Here is a 9,735-nt window from a genome sequence, read left to right as displayed (position 1 = left end):
CGACAGGGGGTTCTATTGACACAGTATATCCACTTAGCCACTAGTTTAGAGCATTTTTTAGGTGGGGCTACAATTTAAAAAAAAATTTTTCACATATTATTTTTTAATTGTTAGCAAATGTGCATAAGAAAAATAAGACCTTAATTAGGTGAAATATTGAGATGCTGAGGGTGACCTTGCTCTACAGCCTCACCTCCTTAACCTTTTAAGATGAAATTTAATAGCATCACTGCCCCATATACAAAATTAAACTCACCAAGTTTGGTCAAAATCAGTCCAGTAGTTGTGTAGATATAAGGTGTGAGACACCAAACACACACACATACACACACACACACACACACACACACACACACACAAACACAAATACAAACACAATGTATGCAAGGAAAAAAAGAGAAAAATCACACATAAGTCGGATGATGAATATGTTTTTGACCTTATTATAATAAGAATTTATTAATTCCGCATTGGTTCCAATAAATATAAACAATGATTGATAAATTAATTAATGATGTTGGCAAATATCCAGCTATTGATTAAAGTAGAATATTTCATTAGAGAACAATTGTGTCAAATAAATAGTTACCAAAAGTTTAACCGAAGCTCAGTCTTTCCTTAGATGACATCACATAATAACAAAATGATACTTAGTCCTGCAGCAGTTAAGAAGTTATTTATTTGTTTTATAATTATATTATCAATAAAAACAATTACATCTCATCATAATGAATATCAACCAGATTTAAACAATAACACTCGTATTTTAGCATCGATATTTAAAATACCACTAAGATGTCCAGAAGGAAAAAAAATTTTATTTGGGAGATGCAAGGAAAAGTGGTGGTAAGTTAATTACTTAATTTAATTAAAAGTTTATAAATTACCAACTATTATTAATAAGAAAAATATTTTTAATTAATTTTATGTAAATACCAATTACAGAAAATTAGGTTAAAAAATAACATTTTCAAAAATGTTAATAGTGCACATAAATCTCTATATAAAAACACCACACACACACACACACACACACACACACACACACACACACACACACACACACACACACACACACACACATACACACACACACACAAAAAAAAACACACACACACATACATACATACATACATACACACACACACACACACACACACACGCACACACACATACACACACACACACACACACACACACACACACACACACACACATACACACACACATACACATACACATACACATACACATACACACTACTATGTATGAGTATATTACCATTCATATAAAACATACACACATACACACACACACACACACACACACACACACACACACACACACACACACACACACATACATACACATACACATACACATACACATACATACTACTATGTATGAGTATATTACCATTCATATAAAAACTGTCAAAAAGGAACTATGACAAGGGGCATAAAAATAACCAGTAAAACAGAAGTTTATTTTATTTTTCATATAATTTTCATAATTACATCCTCACACGTACTTTCATATGTGTTTTAATGAGGCAGATAAGTTGAATGAAATGTTATTTAAAAAATGAGGTTCTTAACAGAAATAAAAATGGAGTCCTGCAGATCTAGAACTGAATATCATGCTTCAATATAACATAAACAATTTCTCCTGACCAAATTATAGGGTCACCATGAGTAATTAATGATGGCACTGCCACTTTTGAGAATTTGAACATGCCCTACATTTCATTTGGTTATGCACCATTCATTCTATCTTCTTTGCTGTTGGGAATTCCTCATTTTTCCACCTTCTAGATGGTAAACTCACTTTTCATCATCAAAGTATAAGTAATAAGGTGTACATCAGAAACAATGAAGATTAACTAAAGGAGAAAAGAATATCATTATTATAGTAGATTTTCTTAAAACATGGTCATAAGATTTCTTATAGCATGTGTGAACCAAAGGAATATAGAAACAGATGGTAGCAGTAAATACAATAGTGGAAGAAATAGAAACCGTCTATATCAAACTATAAATATATGAATAGAATGGAGAAACATTAATAGCCTAAAAAGAAAGTGGTCATAGATAATTATAAAGGAAGAAAAGAGTAAAATCACACAGAAATTGGATGATGGATTTCAAAGGGGCAATTCAAAGAACATAATGATTTTCTACGAGTATGATTACTTATAACAGGGTACAGTTTTTTTTTTAAGTATTATATCAGGAATCGTTACGCTGAACAGAATTCTATTCATAAAAGAAAGTTTTTTTTAGTCCTGTGAAATTGTTAACTCTAAATTTTTACCGTGCAAATAAATATATATGTACACACGTACATACAGAGTAAATAATTTTTTTTTTAAAAATAAGTAGTTAATTCATAAGAACTGTCACGTAACCAATAATATCACATTAAAATACTATATAGTCATTCTATTTTTTTAACTATATATGATTTTTAACCCCATTGACCGGTGAAGATAAGTCAAATCCGTTAATTTTTCATTCAGTCTAGGTAAGAGCAACTGACGTTAAATGTCGACGACACATTTTCAATAACCTGTCAATCAAATAACCACACAGCCACAAAAGCCCCAAATGAACTGTGTATATTCTATCCATATCCCTATAATCCAGCTTTCCTCTTACTCTTTCCCTGTCATATTTCAGCTTATATTCACTTTAATAATGAGAAATAATAATAACACACTTAAGTGATAAAATCTAATTGTTCCATTACTACCCTGAATAGATAAATATCATTAATACCACCTCATTATGAATATATGTATATTTCTAAAAAAATTTAATCCACTATATCTACTTACTAAATGATTAAATAAAGTACCAATAGTTTTGTGAACAATAGACCTCACTCATTTTATGATTTGATAAATTGCAACAGAATAATATTCAGTGAAAAACAGCAATTCTAATTTTACATGAGTTTATTTTAATTATTCGCCAAACTATAAAAGAATTTATGCACTGTCTTCTGAAATACACTTCCTGATTGTACGTAGATGATATTAATCAATCATTTTCCTGATTGTATTTATTGAATATAAATATTATTTAAAATAATAAATATTTATTACTTTTTACAACCATCACAAGCATAAAAAAAGCTTTAATATTTAATTTGAAATGTAAATGTTTAATTAAACAACTCCTCAATCAGGGGAGTGGTATTAAATATTTTTGTGACTATTGTTTCACAAAATATGTTATGAGCATTAAAAATTTGAAACTACAAATATTTTTTTTTTAATTTTGGGGGCTCCTATACCCAAGGGGAAGCATTTAGGCAAAATTAACTTTTAAGAAAATAAGCTCTAAGTGATAATAATAAATTTACAAAAAGAACTTACAAAAAAAAAGATTCTTTAAAAAATAGAAAGCTATTTCAGCTATAACTATAAATAAACAAACATATTTTCTAGGAAGGGAGTAAAAATTTCTGGCTAATATTTATTTTTTCAAGAAAAAGGAAGGGCTAATAAAAAACTAAGATTTTTACATTTTAAATGCAATGGTAACTTGCAAGATCGATTTCAATTAATTTTTTTTTTTGCATTAAAAAAATATCTTTTATTACCTCAGACATTGGAGTAGGGTAGGCAAAAAATATTTAAATTGTTTGAAGGTCTACTGATGCAGAAAATACAAATGCAAAAACTCCCAATAAATACTAAGCAAGAAACGGCTAAAAAAAAAGAGAAATATATAAAATCATTTCTTGGGGAAGAAGTGAATATTAAATAAAATTTTTAGCGATGTGATCTCGATAAAAAAAAATGTTCAACTTTGGTAAGAAAATTTTTTGCTAACAGTGCTCCAGTAAAGATTTGAAATTTTATTTCGGCCATAATACCCCTACCCCTTTTTCCAAGTATTGCAAAAATTTAATACGTTTCTTTCCCTCAAAGGTGATACCTGTCCATTGAATATGAATAAAATCGGTTTATGGGGTCCAGAGTTATAACAACAATACAGGCCAACATATGTGCACAAATATTCGTCTGACAAAAATAGATTTTTTGAATTTGGTAGTACTAAATTAACTTTTTTCTTAGATTATTTAAAATTTATTTTTTTGGTCAAGTTTTATTTTAAATGTCTCCTTAAGGTACGAAACTTAAAAAAATCAATTTTTTTAGATTTATTTGACTGATCTATATACTTTCCTGTTATAGCTATAGCTGCTGCAGCAGAATATATAGTTGTAGCCAGTAAGAATATATAGCTGTAGCTGTACGGAAGTAAGAATAAAATGGTCAGGATTGATGATAAAAGAAAGTAATTAATCTTTATAAATAAATCAGGATTTCTATGTATATGCATGGTTGTAAATGATGTTAAACTCAAAAAGCCACTGGGACGATCTTTTAACAATGTTTTTCATTGAAATCTGAGCATAGTTTTAAATTTAAATTTAAACAAAATGCATTTCTGGATAAACAGTAAAGTTTAACTGACAGCACGTGAATTTTCATTGTCATTTTTCTTAAACTAATAGTTTGAGCTTCTGACTAATTCACATACTTTAAGAGGGATTTATATCGTTTTCCATGAGTGAAATTTATAAAAAAAAATTGAATTTTATTTTAGTATTTCATTTCAAATAAATGTTTTTAAAAATGTTTAATGAAGGCTTTTCCAATTCCCACCTTATTTAATTTTGTGGATGAATTTTAGTTAAAGAATTCTGAGGACAAGAATTACAGAAAATAAATTTGAAACAATTTTTATAAGAAATATATTTTTTTTTAATTTGACCAAGTATTCCCTTTATAAATACGTAGAAATATGTTAGCCACTAGAGAAATACCAGATAGTTAAACTTGGTTTTATATAATCATATATCTGTTACAAGTTAATAGATAATAAAATACAAAAGATTATAATTTTAAAACATTTTGATAGATAAATTATTGACAGATTTATCAAAACATTATTTAAAAACAAAAAAAAAATATGTGTTCACAAACTATACAGGTCATCAAAAAGGTTGCAGCAATTTAAAAAAATCATTTGTTAGAAACTACTAGAAATAATCAAATGAAATTTTTTTTATAAAGCACCAACCCAAAAAGTTTTTTTAGATACCTTAGAATGTTGTCTGCAAACATCCAGCCAATATTCAACTTCTGATAACGTTTACTGGAACATCGTAGACATAATTGTGGCAATAGCAGTATGATCCATTGTATTAAATTTTGTACATCCCTGATTTTTCACTGTATATAATGTTTTTAACAAATCCTCATAGAAAAAAATCTAGGTCTCAAATCTGGGTTTCTCATAGACCAAAGCACAGGACCGGCCCTACCAACCCAACAATTAGAGAATCTTTCATTGAGGGTGCATCGAACACCTAGTTTAAAGTGCAGGGGCGCTAACTGAACAAGAAAGTAATGTTGCTGTAATGTTTCAACAAGATGGTGCACCCCAAACTTTAGCCTAGGCGTTCGACACACTCTCAATGAAAGATTTCCTACTCATTGGATTGGGCTGGTCCTGTCGTTTGGCCGCTGAGAAGCCAAGATTTGACACCCCTAGCCTTTTTTCTATGGAGATACATTATAAACATTGGCTATTGTGAAAAAATCAGGGATGTATAACATTTAAGACAACGTATCACCACCGCTATTGCTACTGTTATGCCTGCGATGATACAGCAGACCTGGGCAGAAGTCAATTATCAGCTAGATGTTTGCAGAGCTCATATTTAAACATTCTAAGGTAAGTAAAATATTTTTGAGTTAGTGAATTTTTAAAAACAAATACTCATTTGATTATCTCTAGTAGTTTGAGACACAATTTTTTTTAAACTGCTGCAACCTTTTTCAGTGGCTCTGTATTTAGCACAAAAATATCTCATTTTTTAACTTAATAAAAATCTTTAAAAAAAAATCTATCTTCCAAAGTACAAATGAAAGCAATGGCTTTCATGAAATTCTTTGCAAAGAATCTTGAAGAGGCCATCATATAAATGGCATGATAATTATAAGTAAATGATTTTGTATTCATGTAACCAAATTTGCCGATAATGTAGAATACAACCATTAACTTGTGCAGAATACAGTTCATGAATAAGTACAAAACACCTCTGCCGCAAAACCAGCAGTTATTTTATCAATGTACCAATCTGTAAAAAAAAATTATACAAATTATTTGTTTAATCGACAATAAAACATGATGCAACCTATTCCAGTGCAGAATCCTTATACCAGTAGAAAATAAATCTGACAAAATAAAAAATAAATTTCTTTTCTGCAATTTTATTTCAAAGTCATTTACCAGATTAATTTGTTGCAATTCTCTATTCATCTCTACAATGGGCTAATCGATTAATCTCACCATATTTGTTACATCACATATATGTAACTAATCATTTTATGAAAAACTTTGCTACATCCTACAGTTTTCACTTTCAGAACATCTTTCCTCAATTAACTCGAGTACTTAATACATGAGCTAACAACAAAGTATTGTAAATAAAAAGTTCCCAAATTTTTATCCAATTCATTTTCATAACTCCCTTTCACAAAAACACATCTTAAAATATCTTCAATTTCAACTTTACCAAATTAATATTGTTAATGGTAGCTGGTGGCTACCGCACGATTTCACGGGATGCGATTTTGATGAGTGCGGGCGTGAAACCGATAGATTTTCTTGCGTCAGAGAAGCAACAGCGTTACGCTGCCAAGAAGTTAGGTAAGTTAACTTCTGAAAAAATTCGGGAAATTAAACATGGAAATACTCTGTGGCACGCCAGATGAGATGGGGCAGAGGTTATATGCATGGTCTCTTTCCGGATGTTGTTAGTTTTCAAGGCGCCTCTTGGGTAAACTCGTTCAATTACGTAACGCAATAACTTTCAGGGCACAGCGGTTTTAGGAACAGGCTGTAGAAGTTCGATCTGGTGGACTCAGGAATGTGTCCGCAATGCGGACGGTTGGATGACCTTCATCATGTTTTGTATGAATGCTCCAGGTACGAGTTGATGCGCACGGGAACTATTTGTCAGCTAAATATTATCGGGTCGGCGTTAGATCTGCGAGTTAATTGGTGAAACCAGGCCGAACGGGTCATAGTGGATAACTTCATAAATTGCTTGGCAAAGGAAAGGGTTGCTGAAGGGGTCTAGAGTGCCGCTTGGTATTTTCAGTTTTCTGTTTCTGTTTTTGTTGTTGTGTTACCTTTTTTTTGTTGTTTTGTATTCGTGGATTTTTTTTTATGTTTGTTCTCGTATTCTTAGTTATTGCGTGTTGAACTCAACTGTTTGCCTTTCGGTTAGGTAGTTCGATTTCAATTCTTTATTTTTGTTATTCAGTTTTGTTTGAGACTTAGTTTGGATGTGTTTGTTTTTGCTTTTCTTGACTGTTCTTAACGATAGTAATACACCGATAAGAATATCACACGTGACGTTTGCATCGGTGACATCTTGTCTGAGGCAAGAACAAGGGTGAGAGATGCCTTTCGCCGAGGTTTTGATGATGACCTTCGGAAAAGCCCATAAGGGCTAGGTACAAAGGAGGTGGTGTGGTGACCGAAACTGCCTCATGGAGGGTGTCTTCCCCTATGGGATCAGGATGGATGTTTAACAGTCAAAATGACCATCTTATTTTAGATTTAATTAAATTTTTTTATAAAGTTTTTTATATAAAGTTTATAATTTTTTTTATAAACATATCAGTTTAAAAAATGTGTAAAAGTGTAAACGTAAAAAATTACAAAAAAATTAAATATATACAATGCTTTTCATGGTCTTTCAAACTACTTCAGCATTTGAAAAAAAAAAAAACAGAATTAAATAAAGATTTTGCTAAGAGTACATAAGACATTATAATTGAGAAAAATAATCAACAACATATATTTTTGATCTTATTATTATCAACTAATTACTTATCGGTTCCAATAAATGTAAATTACAATTTTAAATTAACAAATGATGTTGGCAACCGTTCAACAGAATTATTGAGAAAAACAACATACTTCATTAGATAATATTGATAATGAAGTATTATGCCTAGTAACAGTTATCTTCTTAACTGTTAGTTAAAGTTTAACTGAATCAGTCTTTCATTAGATGGCATCACATAATAACAAAATGATACTTAATCCTCCAGCATTTAAGAAGTTATTTATTTGTTTTATAATTATATTATTGATAAAAACAATAGCATCTCAATATAATGCATATCAACCAGATTTAAACGGTAACACTGATCTTACAGCATCGATATTTAAAATGCCAGGAAGATATTCAAAAGGTCTAAAACATTTACTTGAGAGAGCCAAGGAAAAGTGGTGGTAAGTTAATTAAATGTATTAAATTAAATTACCGACTATTATTATTAAGAAAAATATTTTTAATTAATTTGAAAAGTATTTTTAATTAATTTTACGTAAATACTAATTATAGAAAATTTGGTTAAAATATAACATTTTCGAAAATATTAGTAGTACACATAAATAATCTACATGTAAAAAACTATATGAAAAACATGTAAAACACTAAACACAGAAAGACACACGCGCAAAATTATGTATGAATATAATTATCATTGAGATAAAACGGGTAAAAAGTAAATTATGACAAGGGGCATAAAAATAATCACTAAAACAGAAGTTTATTTTATTTTTCATATTATTTTCATAATTACAACCTCACACCTACTTTCATATGTATTTTAATAAGGTAGATGTGAGCTGAATGAAATGATATTTAAAAATGAGGTTCTTAACGGAAATCGAAACAGTCCTACTGATCTAGAACCGAATATCACGCTTCAATATAACACAAACAATTTTCCCTGACCAAGTTGTAAGGCCTCCACAAAGTAATATTAATGATGACACTGCCACTTTTGAGCATTTGAATACCCCCTATATTTCATTTGGTTATGCACCTCAAAAAAAGTTTTGAATACCCCCTATATTTCATTTGGTTATGCACCTCCTTGTTCATTCTATTTTATTTACTGTTGGGAATGCCTTATTTTCCACTTTCTAGACAGTAAACTCAGTCTCTTCATCAAATATAATTTTGATTATATATATATATATATATATATATATATATATATATATATATATATATATATATAATCAAAATTATATTTATTTGATCAACCTATGTACAGAACAATAAATAAAGTAGGATGACACTTACCTTATTTTTATTGTGTATGCAAAATCGTTTTTACGAATTTCTTGCATCATCAGTTGGAAAACATTTTTTCAAATTGTTCACATGAAATGACGTATTATCCATAAAAATTATAAAACAATAAATTTGTTTTTTTTATTTTTATAAAAAAACAATAAAAACTTTATTAAAATTTCATTATTAGATTTTTTTAATATGAATTATAAAAATCAATGATTCAAAGTTAAAAATAGAAATTGAAATTAAACAATACAAGTTAAAAATTAAGAATTAAAAAAGATTTGTAAGTTTGTACAGTAATGTAATATTGGCTAGCTAGACCACATATATATTTATTCTATTTATACTATTTATTTTTTAGTTTATTTTCATTTTAATTTTTATCAATTGTCATCTTATTTCTATACATGTAATTTTCAACTTTTAATTTTAATTTCAATTTTTAACTTTGAATCGTTAATTTATATAATTCATATTTAAAAAATCTAATAATTAAATTTTAACAAAGTTATTTTGTTTTTTTTATTAAAAATAAAAAAAAAAAAA

General features: G+C 29.0%; 1 protein-coding gene across 2 annotated transcripts in view; it reads left to right on the top strand.

Moving 5' to 3' along the window:
- The first annotated feature begins 218 nt into the window (after positions 1–218).
- Positions 219–9,735, top strand: part of LOC142328455 (uncharacterized) — a 40,292-nt gene continuing 30,775 nt past the window's right edge. The window contains exon 1 of one of the 2 annotated variants that reach the window (XR_012757276.1): positions 219–846. The gene's annotated coding sequence lies outside the window, so the exon portion shown is untranslated. Of the gene's footprint in view, positions 847–7,930; positions 8,331–9,735 lie in introns of those variants that run through there. The other variant, XR_012757275.1, reaches the window with a different exon arrangement.

Source organism: Lycorma delicatula, chromosome 7, assembly GCF_047948215.1.
Source record: "Lycorma delicatula isolate Av1 chromosome 7, ASM4794821v1, whole genome shotgun sequence".
NCBI classification, from domain to species: Eukaryota; Metazoa; Arthropoda; class Insecta; order Hemiptera; family Fulgoridae; genus Lycorma; species Lycorma delicatula.
This window is presented reverse-complemented; position numbering and strand designations above follow the sequence as displayed.